We start from the raw sequence: 17,225 nt of genomic DNA, 5'->3' as shown, positions 1-17,225 counted from the left end.
GCCAAATGCTCCTTTTAAAACAATACCATTTCTAGTGAAAAGAAAGGGTTGGACACCTATGGTTTTGAAGACAAGGCAGTTTCCCAAACTCGCGTTCCCCCACTCTGGTCCTTGAGTAACCCCAAGGCCCCAACAACACATTTGTTGTAGCCCCAGACAAAAATCACCTGATTCAACTTGTCAAGAGCTTGATGATTAGTTGACAAGTAGAATCAGTTGCACTTGTCTGGTGCCAGAACAAAAATATAACGTTGGGTGTACTTGAGTACCGAAGTTGGGAAACAGACTTTGAATCTCAAACCACCCCCTCTCCCCTACCAACTCTCTTGGGAGGGCCCTCTGTTGTCACGTGTTGCTGAAGAAACTCAGAGGGTGACTTTCAGAGCGTGACAATGGGATTGATAAACTCATCAACATCGGGACACACTCCTGACTTGAATGATGCAATTCATGTTCATTTTTAAATAATAAAATGAGCTTCAAATTCAAATGAACAAATCCCCCTTGTCGTTTTTCAAGACACAAACCTCAGTTTCATTTCATTTGGGAGGTGTTTGATCTGTTACATGTGCCAAGTCTCAAAATTAGACATAAACAGATGCATATTACATATAATTAGGAACGTCTCCCAATTCTTTTGTATGGAATTACGCAAACTCCAAACATATTGCAGTGCATCTTGGAATAGCACTTTGCTTTGCTCTGAAGCCTGCAGCCTTGCTGGCTTGGTCAAAGTGGCTGAGGGTCTAATTAGCCCTTCACTCTTGATAATTTTCACTCCCTCAGCTTTGGGACATTTGTGCAAATGGGAGGAAAGAGGGGTGATTAGGGATTCAGACACTGACATAGGTGACTGAGCGAGCTATGCACATCTCATTGTACAAAGTACTTCATTCAATAGACACGACCAATACTGACCATCAGCACTGCCAGGATGACCATGATGATTCTGAATGCCCTCATCTTTGATTGGTCCCTCCGCTCCCTGTCCTGCCCCCAACCCTGGATGAATCAGAGCTGTCAGAACAGTCACGCTGCAGAAGCACATGATCATAATAGCCAGTAGGAACAGACCAAAAAAAAGTTTTGTTTGGAAAGGATAAAAAGTACAATCCCATCACCCCCACCCAGACGACACTTGTACCAGGGAACTCTGAGCGACAGCGTGGACCATGGCCAGGTAGCGCTCCAGATAGGTACAACAGTCTACCAGACATGATAAGGCTGTTAGCTAACAAGGTGATGACCATCAGTACAACCACATTCAGATAGTAGCTAGGTCCTCCATGGGTGTCTGGACGAGAGGAGGTGGAAGAGAACATGTGTGCTTGCATGCCCATGCATCAGTGTCTGTGCCTGCATGTCCACTACTGATGCAATCAATGTTACGAGTAACTAAAATCATAACCATAAAATTGGTTTGTTAAACATTAGAAATAATAATACCAATAGTTTGAATAAACCTTACTGTGTATCCCTCAAGTGTGAGTGACATATTGTTCTCTTTATGTGAGTGGAGAGAGTAACCTACCCAAACAGATATACTGATATCAGATATCATAGCTAACAACGCATGATCTGTGAAATTACATGTTTGGGTACACCTAAAAAAAAAATACAGACTACCAAACATTAGGAACACCTTCCTAATATTAAGTTGCCCCCCCTTTGACTTCAGAACAGACTCAATTCGAGGCATGAACTCTACAAGGGGTTGGAAGTGTTTCACAGGGATGCCCATGTTGACTGCAATGCTTGCCACAGTTGTTAAGTTGGCTAGATGTCCTTTGGGGGTTGGCCCATTCTTGATAACACAGGAAACTGTTGAGCGCGAAAAACCCAGCAGCGTTAGTTCTTGACACAAACTGGTGCGCCTGGCACCTACTACCATACCCTGTTCAAAGGCACTTGAACAGGGTATGGTAGTAGGTGTCAGGCGCACCAGATTGTGTATGTGTGCCTCTGAATGGCACACATACACAATCCATGTCTCAAGGCTTAAAAATCATTCTTTGACTTGTCTCCTCCCCTTCATCTACACTGATTTGAAGTGGATTTAATAAGGAATCATAGCTTTCACCTGGTCAGTCTATGTCATGGAAAGAGCAGGTTTTCTTAATGTTTTGTATACTCAGTGTATATTAACTCCCAGGCCATGTCCATAAACCATGACTACCAATGATCAATGACTATACATGTTTTATACAGCTTCTGTTTGGCGTGTCTTTTCTGTTGCACTTGAAACTACCCTCCTCAATTTGGTTCCATGCTGGCTGAAGACCTAGCTAGCCAGTAACTAGCTAACACCAAAGACAGTAGCTTCAATGCTCCCTCCACTCAAGATACTACCTTTCCGAACTGCATATCATCTGAAGATGACCATCTCCCAAGAACTGCCAGATCACAAAATTGTTTTTTGTTTAGTTTTTAAAGTGAGAAATTATTCTCCTAATGAAAAGCACGATATAAAATAAATCCATTATTAATAATTCAGATGAAAGGGGTATAAGTATCTTTGCCTTAAATGAATAGGTGAAACTTGTATTTCGAAATTGACAAAGAAATAAACATTTATATATTTTTTTTAAAGACTTTGTTGGGACACAGTGATAAATTGAGTTGAAAAAATGAAAAGGAAGTTATAAAGTAAAGTTTCATGAATGAATTTAAAGCTTTTTTAAGCATTTATAATAGCTTACACTATACATTATTATAATAGTGCAACCTAAAAAGGGGTCAATTTACAGTGATTGTAAAGTGTTATGATTAGCCCTCATGGGGTTAGAGCTCAAGAAGGAAAAGTAATCTTAGGGCTCTATAATTCAATCTGTAGTGCTGAAGAGCTGCGGTACAGTGTGATATACACTACAGGTCAAATGTTTTAGAACACCTACTCAATCAGGGTTTTTTCTTTATTTTTACTATTCTACATTGCAGAATAATAGTGAAGACATTAAAACTATGAAATAACACATATGGAATCATGTAGTAACCCCCAAAAAAGTTATATTTTATATTTTAGTTTTTTCAAATAACCACCCTTTGCCTTGATGACAGCTTTGCACGCTCTAGGCATTCTTATTATTTTCATGAGGCAGGGAGAAAACTGCTGTTTTAAAGCTTAAATTACAGTGAATATGTAAATAAATAAATGTTCTGTATGCACACAAAAAAAGCTTATTTCTCTCAAATGTTGTGCACAAATTTGCATTTCTCCTTTGCCAAGATAATCCATATACCTGACAGGTGTGGAATATCAAGAAGCTGATTATATAGCATGGTCATTACACAGGTGCACCTTGTGCTGGGGACAATAAAATGCCACTCTAAAATGTGCAGTTTTGTCACACAACACAATGTCACAGATGTCTCAAGTTTTGAGGGAGCATGCAATTGGCATGCCAGAGAATTTATGTTAATTTCTCAACCATAAACTGCCCCAACGCCATTTTAGAGAACCAGCCTCACAACCATAGACCACGTGTAAGCATGCCAGCCCAGGATCTCCACATCCGGCTTCTTCACCTGCGGGATCGTCCGAGACCAGCCACCTGGATAGCTGGTGAAACTGTGGGTTTGCACAAATGAAGAATGAATAAGAATAACACAAACGGTTAGAAACCTCAGTGAAGCTCATCTGCATGCTGACTGCAGTTCGGCGTCGTAACTGACTTCACTAGGCAAATGCTCACCTTCAATGGCCACTGGCACGCTGGAGAAGTGTGGTCTTTATGGATGAATCCCGGTTTCAACTGTACTTATGGCGTTGAGTGTGCGAGTGGTTTTCTGATGTCAATGTTGTGAAAAGAGTGCCCCATGGTGGCTGTGAGGTTATGGTATGGGCATGCATAAGCTACGGACAACAAACACAATTGCATTTTATCTGTGACAATTTGAATGCACAGAGATACCATGACGAGATCCTGAGGCCCATTGTCATGCCATTCATCTGCCAACATCACCTCGTGTTTCAGCATGATAATGCACGGCCCCATAACGCAAGGATCTGTACACAATTTCTGGAAGCTGAAAATGTCCCAGTTCTGTCCCAGTTGGCCTGCATACTCACCAGACATGTCACCCAATGAGTATGTTTGGGATGCTCTGGATTGACGTGTATGACAGCCTGTTCCAATTCCAGCCAATATCGAGCAACTTCGCACAGCCATTGAAGCGGAGTGGGACAACATTCCACATGCCACAACCAACAGCCGGATCAACTCTATGCGAAAGAAATCTGTCGCACTGCATGAGGCAAAGATACTGACTGGTTTTCTGATCTATGCCCCTACTTTAAAAAAAAAAGGTTTCTGTGACCAACAGATGCATATCTGTATTGCCAGTCATGTGAAATCCATAGATTAGGGCCTAATGAATTTATTTCAATTGACTGATTTCCCTATATGAACTGTAACTCAGTAAAATCTTTGAAATTGTTGCATGTTGCGTTTATATTTTTGTTCAGTGTATATTGACAAATGTCAACAACAAAAAAGGTCCATCAAAGTTAAAACCTTATAGGAATGCTGTAAGTACAGAACTTACACTCTGACAGAGCTCTAGAGTTCCTCTGTGAATATTGGAGAAACTTCCAGAAGGACAACCATCTCTGCAGCACTCCACCAATCATGCCTTTATGGTACAGCGGCCAGACAGAGGCCACTCCTCAGTAAAAGGCATATGACAGCCCGCTTGTAGTTTGCCAAAAGGCACCTAAAGACTCTCAGACCATGATGTTTACATTCCTCTTTACCCATCTCATATGTATATACTGTAATATAAACTGGGTGGTACGAGCCCTGAATGCTGATTGGCTGACCGCCGTGGTATATCAGACCGTATACCACGGGTATGACAAAACATTTATTTTTACTGCTACATTACATAATCAGTTTATAATAGGAATAAGGCACCTTGGGGGTGTGTGATATTTGGCCAATATACCACGGCTAAGGGCTGTGTCCAGGCATTCCGCATTGTGTCATGCTCAAGAACAGGCCTTAGTCATGGTATATTGGCCATATACCACACCCCCTCGAGCATTATTGCTTAATACTATTCTACTGTATTTTAGTCAATTCCACTCCTACATTGCTCGTCATAATATTTCTATATTCCTTAATTTTATTATTTTACTTTTAGATTTGTGAATTTTTAGATAGGATGTAAGAGCACAAGCATTTCACTACACCCGCAATAACATCTGCTAAATATGTGTATGTGACCAATCAAATTTGATTTGACTTGATTTGAGTAACAAGATTCTCTAGTCTGATGAAACCAATATGTATCTCTTTGGCCTGAATGCCAAGCTTCACATCTGGAGGAAACCTAGCACCATCCCTACGGTGAAGCATTGTGGTGTCAGCATCATGCTGTGGGGATGTTTTTCAGCAGCAGGGACTGGGAGACTAGTCAGAATTGAGGTAAAGATGAACGGAGAAATGTACAGGGATCCTTGATGAAAACCTGCTCCAGAGTGCTCAGGCCCTCAGACTGGGGCGAAGGTTCACCTTCCAACAGGACAATGACACTAACCACACAGTTAAGACAACGCAGGAGTAGCTTTGGGACAAGTCTCTGAATGTCCTTGAGTGGCCAGGCCAGAGTCCGGACTTGTACCTGATCGAACATCTCTGGAGAGACCTGAAATAGCTGTGCAGCGAAACTCCCCATCCAACCTGATAGAGCTTGAGAGGATCTGCAGAGAAGAATGTGAGAAACTCCCCAAATACAGGTGTGCCAAGCTTGTAGCGTCATACCCAAGAAGACTTGAGGCTGTAATCTCTTCCAAAGCTGCTTCAACAAAGTGCTGAGTAAAGGGTCTCAATACTGATGTTAATATATTTCATTAAAAAATTTAAAAAATGTTTGCTTCGCCAATAAGGGGTATTGTGTCTAGATTGATGGGGGGGAAAAAATGATTTAATCCATTTTAGAATAAGGCTGTAAAGTAACAAAATTTGGAAAAAGTCGAGCGGTCTGTATACTTCCCGAATGCATTGTATATATATTTAATCTACATTACAAAATAATAGACTTATCTGAGAATCATTTTGTTAGTGACAACATTTTTAGATGAGACAGAATTGTTTTTTTTGGACAAGAGTAGTGGCAGCCAGAGAAAGTATTGGAAAATAGTTGGTGACATAAAGAGGTTTCTGTGAGAATACCCCACATTACCCTATTTTCAGACACTGTTGAATAATTGGGTCATTCCTCGAAATGAGTGCCTTTTGCATCCCTTTGATATTTTAATTAGAAATTGTGCGCGAATACAGAATTTTTAAATCCTGTTATATAAAAAGAAAGTGCCCTTCAATATAGACCACATGGAAAATTCTAAAATCTGACTTCTAGGAAAATTTTACCCCACTTAACCCCAACATTTCTCTACGTTTTCACCATTATTGTAAAGCCCTAGTTATTTTGTTGCTTTGACAAAGTCATTTCTGAATACTATTATTATTTATTTAATGCGATACATTTTAAGGTAACCCAGTTACATGAACTAAATTATTGTTTTAATATGGTGAAACTATTCCCCCCAAAAATTATTTGAAAGAAACATTGAACATCTAATAGTCAAACAGAAGGTGAGCTGGTTCTACTCTTTTTTGCCATTTTCTGGTGTTTGAGTGGGGCATAACGTGTCAACCCTGTTACTGATAAGTAGATGTGTGAAGCTTGCATTCAGTCGCCCTTCCCTGTTGCACCCAGTGGTGGTCGGTGCTGTTTAAGATGGCTTTTTTTTTATGAACATGCCTTATTTCTATTACAGCATATTGGATGACTGTCATTCATATTCCATTCATGCAGCTCAATGTAACATCGATAGGTTAACTACTACATGACACTCAAATTTTCCGTATACCCATCATGAGGTTGCTACAACATAACCTATGAATGTAAGTTTACAACGTAGGTGCACATGTTGAGAGACATTTGAGTAATCAAGGTGACAGATGATAATACATTCAATACCATCTTACCCATTCTTGTCTGCATCGAGCTGATCTAGGGTGTAATCATTAGTCCGACAGTTGCAAACAATGGTTTCTATGGGACAAATTAAGGTATGTTTATCCCTGTTTCGTTCCGTTTGCTTCCGTTTAAGAATGTTTTTCAACAGAATCGGCAGAATGAATACACCCCTGATCACACTAAAACACAGTTAACTTTCACCACAGCCACATACAAACAGCATGATCACTTTGATCATTGTAGCTATAATTCCTTCTCGACATGCTCTCCTCCTGTCACCTTTTCCCATCGCTTGTGGAATTCAGTGCACAAAACATCAGCTGTCTGTGACCAGGAGAAAAACCTTTCCAAGCCATAACCTTCATATCATAACCACTATACACTATACACATATGCTGCCAAACATACCCTTGTAAAACTGACCATCCTACCAATCCTCGACTTTGACGATGTCATTTACAAAATAGCCTCCAATACCCTACTCAACAAATTGGATGCAGTCTATCACAGTGCAATCCGTTTTGTCACCAAAGCCCCATATACTACCCACCATTGCGACCTGTACGCTCTCGTTGGCTGGCCCTCGCTTCATACTCGTCGCCAAACCCACTGGCTCCATGTCATCTACAAGACCCTGCTAGGTAAAGTCCCCCCTTATCTCAGCTCGCTGGTCACCATAGCATCTCCCACCTGTAGCACACGCTCCAGCAGGTATATCTCTCTAGTCACCCCCATAACCAATTATTTCTACAAAAATCTCTGAAACTGGAAACACTTATCTCCCTCACTAGCTTTAAGCACCAACTGTCAGAGCAGCTCACAGATTACTGCACCTGTACATAGCCCACCTATAATTTAGCCCAAACAACTACCTCTTTCCCAACTGTATTTAATTTTTATTTATTTATTTATTTTGCTCCTTTGCACCCCATTATTTTTATTTCTACTTTGCACAGTCTTCCATTGCAAAACTACCATTCCAGTGTTTTACTTGCTATATTGTATTTACTTTGCCACCATGGCCTTTTTTGCCTTTACCTCCCTTCTCACCTCATTTGCTCACATTGTATATAGACTTGTTTATACTGTATTATTGACTGTATGTTTGTTTTACTCCATGTGTAACTCTGTGTCGTTGTATCTGTCGAACTGCTTTGCTTTATCTTGGCCAGGTCGCAATTGTAAATGAGAACTTGTTCTCAACTTGCCTACCTGGTTAAATAAAGGTAAAATAAATCAAATAAAATAAATACACAGCCTACAATCGCTGTCACCATTATTAGCTGGTGTCATAGTCAACATAGCTACTAGAACTAAAGCGTTAGTAAACCCCCTACAATCATGCAATACAGTGTACAGTCAGAAAGCAGTTTAGCAGTTACACCGGTGTGCCCCAGTGGAAAAAATGAATAAAACCAAAAGCTTACCTTGACTTGGAAGAGTTCCAGTGTTGGATAGCCACAGCCAGCTAGCTAACATAGCATCCCTCTCTGTTTGAGCCAGGTGTTTGAGTAGGCTAAACTAGCTGAAAGTGGGAAAATAATACAACAAAATATAGCTAGCTCTCTCCCTTGCTTCTCCTTCATTTTTGAAGAAATTAATTTGTTCAAAACAGTTGTCTTTCTCTCTCTTTGAGTCAACTGCTCACCACATTTTATGCACTCCAATGGTAGCTAGCTGTAACTTATACATTATCTGATCCTTTGATTGGGTGGACAGCATGTCAGTTCATGCTGCAAGAGCTCTGATGAGGACGTCCTCTGGAAATTGACATAATTACTGTGTAAGTATATGGAAGGGGGTGAGAACCATGAGCCTCCTAGGTTTTGTATTGAAATCAATGTACCCAGAGGAGGACAGAAACTAGCTGTCCTCCAGGAACATCATGGTGCTACCCTACAACAGTGTTTTAAACAGTGTGTTTTAATCTAATTATTTGGTGATGTGAATGTATTTAGTATAATTTTATCTAAAAAGAATAACTTATTTAATATTTCACCATTTTTATGAAATTTATGGAGGATGGTCCTCCCCTTCCTCCTCTGAGGATCCTCCACCGGTTGCACACAACAAGCTTCCATTCCCCCTGTCACAAGGGAATTTATAGCTGATTTGAGATTAAATCATCAACCCAGTTACAGTCAACCATGTTACTTTAGTTGACACTTTATAGGCACTTGCTATTCATAGGTTGCACCTCCATCCCTGGGTTGCGTCATGCCATTGTTATGAACGTTCTCAAGCCGCCCTTTATCGGCGGTGCCATAGTGGGGCCGTGAAGTGGTGATAAGCCCAGTCATTCTGGAAGGAGGCTAACTACTGTTTTGTCAAATTTCACTATAGTGCATGGAAATACGATGACATTGCTAAAGTACTCAGATATTTAGTAGGATTACACTTTGCCAGCATTAGCATGTTGTCAAATTTACTTTAGATAGATGGCAATGTTGACATTAGCTAGCATTAGCTAGCCTCCCCTCCAACTTAGCTAGCCAAAGTTATAGTTGGCTATTAATCTGGGGACATCAAAATTATGACAAAGGCTTTCCTATTAGTTATTTGCCTTGTATTTCCAAGCCACTGTAATGCACTTTTGATGAAAATCTTCATCAGCGCTCATTGACGATGCATTGAGTAGCATGCTCGGTATGGCATCAGTCCAAAACGAATGTTCAAAACCATATTGTGAAGAAACATGCAACCCATTTATATTTTTTAAATTTAATCTCATGAGACGTGAAAACATGTTTTTTATTAAGTTGAACATGTGCTCTTCATGACAAAATGTAAAAATTATGTGAAGAAAAATCTCACCAAGTTACACTACCAAAGGGGACTCACTTCGTGGAACGACCCAGTTAACTCGCTGTAAATACACTATCAGCCAGAACAACTTTTTCAGTTGCGCTCCTTTGCAAGACAAACAAAATATGAAGAACATATTGGCTGTCTGTGTCAGTGGATTCGTCCATTATTATGCATATGCTTTTTCATTGTTTGATTCCAGACGTGGTCTATTGCGCATTTTTGTTTGTAGTAAATAGTGGCGACCCGTCATTCAGGGCAGAGCCACACCTGTTTTGAGCCCCACATTTTTAGCACAAAAAAAGTAACAATTATTATATATATATATATTTGGAGGCGTTGCCTGTTTTGAACGTTATTTTGGCATTAATACCAGTCACATATCAGTTTGCAAACAATGTAAAAAAATATATATATCATTGAGTTAATAAAGCAGCATACAAACATGGTCTCTTTTTTTGTTTTCTTAGGTAAGGTAGCTCCAAAATGCAGGTGTTTCAGCCTAGCTCAGTGCTTTCTGTGGTGGTGGGACAAGCCAGCAGAAAATACGCTCATTGTCTTAGTCTTAATTATGGATTGCCTCTTATGCGCTTGTCATCCACTTACGCCATAGTTTGTACATATCAATTGTCAGTAGAAACCACATTTGTTTAATTAAGCAAGACAGCCATATCAGCTATGTTTTTATAAATGTCAGTAAATGAGGCTGAATGAACTGTTTCATCGTCAGACAAGGCTCCGCTGATAGCCAGGTGTAGCAGTGGTATAGTGCAATTAATGTATTGTTTAGTGTTGTGTAGTGGCTTTGCTGGCAAGCATCCCATTTTATATTTATTATTTCCAGAGATGGAAACCAGAGACTTGTTTCCATCAGATTGACTTGCTGCAGATATGTGATGATGTTTCATGATAAAGTGCACATAAAAATAGATTTTGCAGTAAATTTCCATGTACCGAATAAAAAATACATGTTAAATGAGTTCCATAGCATTTTCAACTCAACTGATTTTCTCACAAAAAAAATTATTGAGCAAGTGAGCCCGCTCTGGTATTGGCATGTGTGCTCTAGCTCTAGCCAACAGCGCTATTGGCTAGAGGTAGAGCACACCTACACAGAGTACAAAACATTAGAAACACGATCCTAAAATGTAGTTGCACCCAATTTTGACCTCAGAACAGCCTCAATTAGTCAGGGCATGGACTTTAGAAGGCGTTGAAAGCTTTCCACTGGGATCCTGACCCTTGTTGACTCCAATGCTTCCCACATTTGTGTCAGGTTGGCTGGATGTCCTTTGAGTGGTGGACCATTCTTGATACACAGGGGAATCTGTTTAGCATGAAAAACCCAGAAGCGTTGCCGTTCTTGACACACTGACGCGCCTGGCACCTACTACCACACCCTTTTCAGAGGCACTTAAACCTTTTGTCTTGCCCATTCACCCTCTGAATGGCACACATACACAGTCCATAGCTGTGTTCAAATACTCATACTAACATACTGTATACTTAATGAGCATATACTATTAGTACATTTTAATATACTGTAAATGAAACGTATTGTTTCAGTTGAGCTTACTAAAGCTTCGCCTGTCTACCGGAAGTTGATGCTGTTGCTATGCAACCTCTTGCTAGCTTGTTAGCATAACAAATGACTAGCTAAACATTTTACGATTTCAGTTGTGTTCATAAATGCAATCTTCAGTGCCAGAGTGCGCTCTGGACGTTCGTAAATCCAGAGCATTGTCAGCAGTGGTGGAAAAAGTACCCAATTGTCATACTTGTGTTAAAGTAAAGATACCTTAATAGAAAATTACTCAAGTAAAAGTGAAAGTCACCCAGTAAAATACTACTTGAGTAAAAGTCTAAAAGTTGGTTTTACATTTTAAGTATCAAAAGTAAAAGTATAAATAATTTAATATTCCTTATATTAAGTAAACCAGACTGAATAATTTTATTGTTTTTTAATTTACTCATAGCCAGGGGCACTCTCCAACACTCAGACATAATTTACAAGTAAAGTGTTTGTGTTTAGTTAGTCCGCCAGATCAGAGGCAATAGGAATGTTCTCTTTAATAAGTGCGTGAATGTGACATTTTTCCTTTCCTGCTAAGCATTCAAAATGTAAGAGTACTTTTAGATGTCAGAGAAAATGTTTGTAGTAAAAAGTACATTATTTCATTGAGGAATGTAGTGAAGTGAAAGTTCAAGTGAAAAATATAAATATTAAAAAAGTATTACTTAAGTATTTTTACTGAAGTACTTTACATCACTGATTGTCAGATTGTCCGTTCATAAATTCTGAGCGTGTCAGAGCGCAGAGCAGGGTTGATCCGAGCCTTCAACGCAGTCAAGCTAACTGGCTAACGTTGGCTAGCTACTTCCAGGCAGAAATGAGACTGAGAGAACACCTCACTCTGACCGTTTTACACACCCTAGCAGAGCTGGTTAGGCTGTTTTCATGTTATCTAGAGCATTGGTGACTGTAATTGTGCTGCTGGCAACAACATAATTACTTTTTTTTTTTGCTGACATTTATTGACACCGGTCATATTCAACCGGTGTTGAGCATTCCTAAATTCATCATTCTCAGGGATGCAAACTGGTGAGGGCCCAAAAAGGTGACTTTTTTACACTGAACATGCAAAAAAATCCCTGCTAGGGGGAAATGCAGGTTAACTAATTAAACAAAGAATATGATCTACATGATCAGTCTCTGTGTGTAAAATAAAAAAGTGGTTAAGTAGCCCTATATTTGAGATATTAGATATTACAATCTCTTTCAATAATGACAGGAATGGAGGAGGTATTTTCTCCAGTGAGATTGCTAAGCGAACACCGCCATGTTTAGGCTGGCTAACAGACTGCTGCCTTGCCTGCACCCTCTCTCATTTAGTTTCCAGTTGTCCAATGTATTCTAAGTCAGTGTAGTGACCCGTAATCCTACATAATTGAAGATCATCCCATAATTTCAGATAATTCTAAAACGAGCAGCATCCACCACGTTTTGTTTCTGAACCTGTCTCCAGCCGCTTGATCTCGGTTGGGAAAAGGCTCATAGGGGTTGGGTTAAATGCAGAAGACACATTTCAGTTGAATGCATTCAGTTGTACAACTGACTAGGTATCCCCCTTTCCCTTCCTTCATTTGCGGTAAATTTGCAGATGCTGTCGAAGGAGACTTGGTGGAAGAGGGACTGGGGGTTGTAGACGGTGCGGATGGCCCGAGTAATGTATGGAGGAGAGCCACAGAACCCCTGGTTCACCCAGGAACGTTTCCCCAGGCTGTGCAACTCACCTGTCCACTGAAATGGTTCTCCGACTGGTTGTTGAAGTGCTGCATTGGTGCCTGGTTGGGATCACCTTGCTCTCTATACTCCGATATGGGATATTATTACTGTAGGTTCTCAAGCAACATGATAGTGAGGCAAGACCAGTCTAGCAAGGTTGTTAACCATCACCTGTTGGTGGGATCATTTTAAAAAAGGGCAGATGACATAGGCAAAAGGTATTTTGACAATGAATATAATCTAGGGCTAGACATACACTTACAGTGGGGCAAAAAAGTATTTAGTCAGCCACCAATTGTGCAAGTTCTCCCACTTAAAAAGATGAGAGGCCTGTAATTTTCATAATAGGCACACTTCAACTATGACAGACAAAATGAGGAAGAAAAAAAATCCAGAAAATCACATTGTAGGATTTTTAATGAATTTATTTGCAAATTATGGTGGAAAATAAGTATTTGGTCAATAACAAAAGTTTATCTCAATACTTTGTTATATACCCTTAGTTGGCAATAACAGAGGTCAAACATTTTCTGTAAGTCTTCACAAGGTTTTCACACACTGTTGCTGGAATTTTGGCCCATTCCTCCATGCAGATCTCCTCTAGGGCAGTGATGTTTTGGGGCTGTTACTGGGCAACACGGACTTTCAACTCCCTCCAAAGATTTTCTATGGGATTGAGATTTGGAGACTGGCTAGGCCACTCCAGGACCTTGAAATGCATCTTACGAAGCCACTCCTTCATTGCACAGGCGGTGTGTTTGGGATCATTGTCATGCTGAAAGAACCAGCCACGTTTCATCTTCAATGCCCTTGCTGATGGAAGGAGGTTTTCACTCAAAATCTCACGATACATGGCCCCATTCATTCTTACCTTTACACGGATCAGTCGTCCTGGTCCCTTTGCAGAAAAACAGCCCCAAAGCATGATGTTTCCACCCCCATGCTTCACAATAGGTATCTGACCATATGACATTCTCCCAATCTTCTTCTGGATCATCCAAATGCTCTCTAGCAAACTTCAGACGGGCCTGGACATGTACTGGCTTAAGCAGGGGGACACGTCTGGCACTGCAGGATTTGAGTCCCTGGCGGCGTAGTGTGTTACTGATGGTAGGTTTTGTTACTTTGGTCCCAGCTCTCTGCAGGTCATTCACTAGATCTCCCCGTGTGGTTCGGGGATTTTTGCTCACCATTCTTGTGATCATTTTGACCCCATGGGGTGAGATCTTGCGTGGAGCCCCAGATCGAGGGAGATTATCAGTGGTCTTGTATGTCTTCCATTTCCTAATAATTGCTCCCACAGTTGATTTCTTCAAACCAAGCTGCTTACCTATTGCAGATTCAGTCTTCCCAGCCTGGTGCAGGTCTACAATTTTGTTTCTGGTGTCCTTTGACAGCTCTTTGGTCTTGGCCATAGTGGAGTTTGGAGTGTGACTGTTTGAGGTTGTGGACAGGTGTCTTTAATTCTGATAACAAGTTCAAACAGGTGCCATTAATACAGGTAACGAGTGGAGGACAGAGGAGCCTCTTAAAGAAAAAGTTACAGGTCTGTGAGAGCCAGAAATCTTGGTTGTTTGTAGGTGACCAAATACTTATTTTCCACCATAATTTGTAAATAAATTCATTAAAAATCCTACAATGTGATTTTCTGGATTTCTTTTTCTCATTTTGTCTGTCATAGTTGAAGTGTACCTATGATGAAAATGACAGGCCTCTCTCATCTTTTTAAGTGGGAGAACTTGCACAATTGGTGGCTGACTAAATACTTTTTTGCCCCACCGTATGTGCATACTGCACCATCAAAGAGTGGGCCACCAACAAAAATGTTAACAATGGAGCACGTGCATCCTATGACATTTTCACATGCACATCTATTGATTTATATGATATATATGTAGGAGTCAATGAATGCCATTCCATGAGAATGAAACATTACTTTTCTAAACATAATGGTAAGCTATACAAGTCTCATAACAACAGAAACATAAACAGTAGAGTCATAGGTCCTATGTTTTGGTGTATGGTAAGAATTGTTTTTGTATTTATCTCAATCTCTAAGGGTAGGCTATATATCATTAGTTGAAATTACTGGAAGTCTTACAGACTGTGGCTTTTAAAGGGGCAATCTGCAAATCAAACAAAGGGCTAGATTCAATCCGGACCGAGGAAGATCCACGTTATAGGGTGATTGAAATGTAGAGGTAATGTCCGATTGAGCCGTCATATGCAACGTTTACCGTGAATGCAATCTCTGCGAACATTGCCTTCAAATTTCAAACGTGATATAGCGTGGATCTTCCATGGTCCGGACTGAATCTACACAAAAGTGGTCACCCCCCGGCTGCTGTTGTTTCGGTAAACAGCTGAGGGATGGGGTGGAGAAATGTAACTACTCTCAAATTCATAGACCGAGCTATTTATGCAAGGACTGACTATTATTTTCCCCTAATCCTACCACCCCTCCCCTAATTGGAGAAAACTGATGGACAAAAACACTTCGGCTTCTATACCCAGCTTATACATAGTATATACATTTTACAGACACAGTATATTAGTATATTAGTTTTCTTTATTTTGTTTTTAGTCCCATCTTTCAGCTCCCCTCCACCCCTCACATCTATATCTGAACACCATCCAGTTTCTATTTTTCAATTGTGCTCTAATGTTCCACAAAAGTTCTGAACTGTTCTATTCTCATAGTTTCTACAGATTGTAAATTAAAGATAAAAATGTTTGCTAAGTGTATTATTATATTATTGATCAATTGGCTATGACTTTTCAGATCACCCAGCAGTGCTATTTGTAGAGATACTCCAAGTAAATGTTGCAATTATTCAGCCATTCCTGAACCTGCGACCAAAAACATGCTACATATGGACAGTACCAAAACAAATTATCTAATGATTCTGTCTCTTCGCAGCAAAATCTGCAGAGCTGGGATGGTATATGTAACATTCTATTGGTTGCAATAAGTTTTGAATCGGTCGTAATGTGTAAGTAGATAAACTATGTGCCATGAAATCGGTACATTGAAGATCTCTTCCCAAATATTTGGCAATCTGTATGGCACAGCTGTCAAATTTTGTTCCTTAAATTAAATTGGTATACTTTTATTTATCACAATTGTCTTTAACCAATTTCAACAAATGTGGTTTCTACTGACAAACTATTGCATAAGGGGACGACGAGGCAAACCGTAATTTCGATTAAGACATTAATGAGCGATCTAGGACGTACGTAGTCATAAATAGTGACAGAACAGTGACAGAATTCAGAACATGGGCCGTTCTTACAGTGTTCTCCCTGTACACCAAGTCAGAAACGTAGGATAAATCAAGGGGGCATGTAAGCAGACAATGAAAGCTCTTACAATATTCAATGATTACATTGCTCTAAAACAGGATATAGGCCACATGTGAACTACCAAGTCAGAACAGTAGGCGAAATTATGAGGGGGAAAGTGACCAAATTTTTAGTGTGAGCCACATGGGCTACTAACAGCTTACTACACAACATACACAAAGTATTACTTTCTTAGCTACAAACAGTATACATATCTCCCTGGCATATTACAACATTTATGCAGCACCATACAATACATTTTTGCACTATCCTTGTTGTGCTCACTTGAACAGGAAGATGGTGCGTCGGTCCTTCATGGAAATTTTGCCATCAAAGTCTGGTATTCTCTGGATTTTGGTGCTTTCAAGACAACTGGGAACTCAGAAAAAAACAATGTTGAATCTTGATGACATCAGGGATCTTCAGGTCGGAGCTCTAGAAAGAGGCCAGAGTTGCCGACTTGCAATTCCAAGTTGGATGACCGTTCAAAATGTATTTTCGCAGTCAGAGCTAATTTTTTTCAGAGTTCAGTTGTCTTGAACTCACTGAAGTCAGATTTCCCAGTTAAGAGTTTCCAGATGTTTTGAGTGTGGCAGAAATCATGCTGGATTGACAGCATGGCCAATGTTGAATGTTTATCCTTTTAAGGGATAAAATAGACACTTAAGCAGGCTAGTGATTGCTTTGCAATGGTTGCAGTTAGCCACTGACTCCTTCCAAACCACTCATTGTTAAATTTGCGATTTCCAACTTGTGAAATGTTTATGTCCAATTAGCACCAATACGTTTTATCTACAATTTCTCTTCG

The sequence above is a fragment of the Oncorhynchus tshawytscha genome, linkage group LG01 (genome assembly GCF_018296145.1).
Source record: "Oncorhynchus tshawytscha isolate Ot180627B linkage group LG01, Otsh_v2.0, whole genome shotgun sequence".
In the NCBI taxonomy this organism is placed as follows: domain Eukaryota; kingdom Metazoa; phylum Chordata; class Actinopteri; order Salmoniformes; family Salmonidae; genus Oncorhynchus; species Oncorhynchus tshawytscha.
Note: the sequence above shows the minus strand (reverse complement) of the source record.